We start from the raw sequence: 4,498 nt of genomic DNA, 5'->3' as shown, positions 1-4,498 counted from the left end.
ACAAATAATATCTTTAACAATAAAAATAAATAAATATTTTAATTGATTTAGTTCTTATGATTCAATTTATATATTATAAAAATAGATCATTTAAGATGTTTTTGTTCACAAATGTTTTAAATGATTTTTTATAAAAAAAATAATAAAAATTTTATTTAAAGTGTTTCTGTTCAAAAACACTTTAAATGATCATTTAAGGATTTTTTTTAAATAAATACCTTAAAAAATCATTTAAGGCATTTTTCTTCAAAAATCATTTAAGATGTTTTTCTTCACAAACGCCTTAAATCATCAATTAAAGCATTTTTCTTCAAACTAAATGGCTTAATTGATCTACAATTAAAGCATTTTTTCATGTCAAACGTTTTAATTGTAATATTAAAAATTTTTAAAAATTCAAATTGACAAAAACTTACAATTAAATTTTATTAAATTTTAATCACTTTTAGACATACTTTTCAAAAAAATAATAATTATATAATAATTTTTTATTTAAATCAAATTTGAAAATAAAATAACTTTCCCCTCTTAAATCCTAAAATGTTATAAAGAAAAATAATTTTTTGATTTCGAAATTTTGTGTATTATTAAAAATCTAACATTTTTTTTTTCGCAATTGAATTATCCTAAATAAAATGTAAGACTCAAATACCCACCATTAAATTTTTAAAAAAATATTTGTAAATTCTTTCAAACCAATCACACTCTTAAAAATTAATTATTGATTGAAAAAAATAATTAACTCAAATTTTAATAATTAAATTAAAAATTTTAATAATTTAATGAACATTTTAAAAACACGATGATGTAATTTACCCCTTTCTAAATAAAATGGGGACAAAACAAAAACAGAAAACTATCAACATGAAAAGTAACAGAAGCAACAAGAAGCATATGTTCTTTGACTGCTGCAAAAGATATGAAGCGACATTTTCCACAATGAAATCACGTTAAGAAATAGCAAAAACTCAGAAGAAAAAATTTCCTATGCCCAAAAAAATAAGAGGCGAGAAAAGGCAAATAAGAATCTATAAGATGATGAACGAAGTGTAGTCGACTTTACGAGCCGTTGCGGACCAAACAATCTGCAGCAATTCTCAGAACCAATACTGTCATTCACCTTGTGCATAAAAAATAAAGAGAAACGTATAGCTCCCCAACTCGAGATGAGAAATGAAAATGCCTGAACGTCGAAATTTGGCATGTTATTGTCTTCGCTGTCATCTATATGAACCTGCCCTTCATTCTGAGGTCCACGCTTATTCACTATCAAGGAAAAAGAAATAACTAGGATAAAAGCCGCAATACAATTCCTTCTCTCACAAAAGAGAACTTGCATCTTCCCATTACAATCTATACATGCCAAAGAGCCCTGAATGAAGAGTGCCTCCGTCAGTCAAGGTTCAATCTTCTGTTACTATCAATGTTTATGGGTTTCAACAATTGCTCTGGTTCTAATTCGGATTGAAATGAAGACCACAACCTCCTTAAATGACCATTGCACTGTTTATGGTCAGAAGAAATATTGCTGCTAATATCATGTTCATCAGGAGTAAAATGTCTCTGATAGGATGAGTGCCACTTTGCTTGCAAATAAGCAAGCAATCTCCATGGAGGAAAAGGCATTCAGTTTTGCTTGAGAGACGACCTAGCAGCTTCAACCATAAGCTGAAGTAATTGTTTCAACCTAGTCAAGGAGCCCACATAAACAACTGGAAGTGAATTCAATATTCTATTATAAGAATCAACTCCTCTAGCTATCTCAAAGTGGCTTCGAAAGTCAATATCAATAATCAAACGCTCAGAACTCCCATTGTTGTAATTGACCACATCTATATACTCATGATCTCCTACATATACGTCACCAAATGGTTTCGTCAGAATTACTATAGTTTTACTACCCTGATACTTTTAAAGCAACGAATTTTCATGCATACATTTTAGAACTAATTGAACAGAATCATAAGGGGGAAGCTGATTTCCGTCATGAATGGCTGGGATGAACTCTCTGTTACATGCAGCAGAACACAGATTCTCCACAATCCACTCACATGCAAGCACACACACACATACGCATAGGAAAAGAGAGGGAGAGAGTGAGAGTGAGAGATGGAAGGAACATTCAGGGCAGTTAAAAAATTCAAATTAAGACTTCAGGACATCCTGGAAGAATAAGCTTGACAAAGTCCCTCTTTCTACCCTCTACGCAACAACAAACTCTACTATAAAATGATCCAGGAATAAAATAAATATTCAAGAACCTAAAGGAGCTTGCAAAAATTAGAATTCAGACTCTTGGCATACCTCCAGGAACTTTGCCACTACCCTGCCACCTTGATGCACAAACAGCAGCATCATAGCCAGAAAGTCTCAACAGCTTTACAAGAGAATACCTTATGCAGTTGGCATTACATGGACCCGACTTCACAAAGTTTAGGTCCGTCTCACCAATTGATAATATAAGTGACTAAACCACTGACAACAAGTCAATCTCATGCTGACCCATCGAGTGCTCAAAGTACTGCAACATGACAAAGCAAAATGAAAGAAAATTAGATTGACATTAATTAAGTGCTTATGGTAGGAAGCAAAGAGGGTAAAAGTACAAAGAATCACCAAAAATTCAAATGCGTATAGATTCAAAACCAAATAGAGTTGAACTAGACAAAAGATTACAGACACAAACTTCAGCAAATTTTGGCAACGCATTATATTAGGAAGAAAGTAAAAATAAAAAAATAATAATAAAAGAAGGTATCATTAACGCATCAACAGGGCAATCTTAAGGGCAGTTACCAATGTTTGAGATATGTGAGGCAAATCACTATGGCAATAAGTATACTTCCGGATATGAACAATGACCGTATATAGGATTTTCTAATGGATTAGCACATTCTTCAATCATCAAACAGATGTAGCACAAGAATATTTTGACCATTTACCAAAGCTTCATAATTCAAGCTCAAGATTAAGGCTTACTTCCTATGACACAGTGGAATATCAACAACCATTATATAGACATTACATATGAAGATATAAGCCAAAATTCATTTCTCTCATTCTCAAAGAGGTCAAGTCAAGAAACCATGGATGCTCAATATTTGCAGCCTAAAAAAAGACATCACAAAGAAAATTTCCTCAGGATATTCAGCTCCTTGTCTTTATCTTAGACGGCAAAAAAAACTATAAAATCCCTAATTAAATGAGCAAACTTAAACGTCAACACTTGATTAAACTAGTTCTTTACATTCAAATTAAAAACCTAAAACCAACAAAAACAACACAGAGAACAAATAATAATAAAACCCAGAAACCCCAAAGAGAAAAAATATAAATTTAAAAATAACCAATTAACGAAAACCCAGAAAAACCTCAAAATTCTTCAAACAATCAAAATTAACAAAAAAAAAAATCATTTTTAATGGAAAGAGTTAACACTTACGGAGATTTTATCGGCAAGGGGGATAAGATCGGAGAAGCCAGACTCGCTATCGCTACTGCACCAAGAATCGCCGCCGTCGCTTCCACCGTTATTTTCCAAAAAACGGCTAACCATTAAAGCCAAATCATGCTCGCTTTCATGGCTAAACCCCCACAAATTATTATTATTGCTATTACCAGAATTTGTATTATTTTTATGATCCCCTGCGGCCACCCATATGCTGCATTCCATCATCGCCACAACACACCACCGCCGTCCGATCACAATTTTCCCCGTCCCTCCTTACAATAAAAAAGGCAGTCCCCGTAATTAGCTAGAAGCTCAGGGTTTTTTTGTGGTGGGCAAGAGAGATAGAGAGGGAAGGGTAAAGACCTCCGTAGGTAAAAAAAAAAAAAAAACAGAGGAAAGAAGGAAGATGGACATGCAAATGAGAACTCATGAAGAAAAGAAGAGTTTTATTATAAAAATGGGGGAATAGCGAATAAAGAAGATGGGCTTCGAGATTTTTTTGTTATGACATGTGAAATTAGTTTTTTTTATATATATATATATGTACAAGGGGAAAGGCTTTCTTTTATTTTTTGTATTTTAGTGGAAAAAATTTTCGAATTTAAATTTAAATTTAATTGATTTATATTTTTATCTTAAAAAATCTTATTTAACAAATTTAAATTTTAATATTAATATTTATAAATTTTTATTCATAATTAGGACTTCATTTATAAAAAAAAAAAAATTCTAAAGTAAAAGATATTTTTTCAAAAAAAGAAAAGAAAAGAAAGAATGTTTTCTTTTCTTCTACAAATAATGTTAGGTTGACAACTATTGAATCTTGGAAAAAAAGAAAGTACCAATGAGAATCATACTTTTACGGTACGAAGTGAATATATCGAGAAAAAGAATTTAAAATTTCATAAAAATGAAAATAATTAGAAAAAACTTTGTTGTACATACTCTCTTACCTCTATTACTATTGAGATTTACTTTTCATAATTTTAATTATGAGCTCATATAAAAGTCCCATAAATTTTAAATGTGCAATTAAAAACTGAAACC

The 4,498-nt window shown here is 31.1% G+C and overlaps 1 pseudogene across 1 annotated transcript; it reads right to left on the bottom strand.

The window, feature by feature from the left end:
• Positions 1 to 748: 748 nt before the first annotated feature.
• LOC111295235 (uncharacterized) lies at positions 749 to 4,071 on the bottom strand (annotated as a pseudogene). Its single transcript, XR_016327617.1, has 3 exons — positions 3,443 to 4,071; positions 2,305 to 2,521; positions 749 to 1,850 (listed from the first exon to the last, which is right to left on the bottom strand). The product of XR_016327617.1 is annotated as an uncharacterized LOC111295235 (transcript).
• Positions 4,072 to 4,498: the final 427 nt, after the last annotated feature.

The sequence above is a fragment of the Durio zibethinus genome, chromosome 14 (assembly GCF_047325235.1).
Source record: "Durio zibethinus cultivar Kanyao isolate XHJ-2024 chromosome 14, ASM4732523v1, whole genome shotgun sequence".
NCBI lineage: Eukaryota > Viridiplantae > Streptophyta > Magnoliopsida > Malvales > Malvaceae > Durio > Durio zibethinus.
Note: the sequence above shows the minus strand (reverse complement) of the source record. Positions and strands in the feature narration are given on the sequence as shown.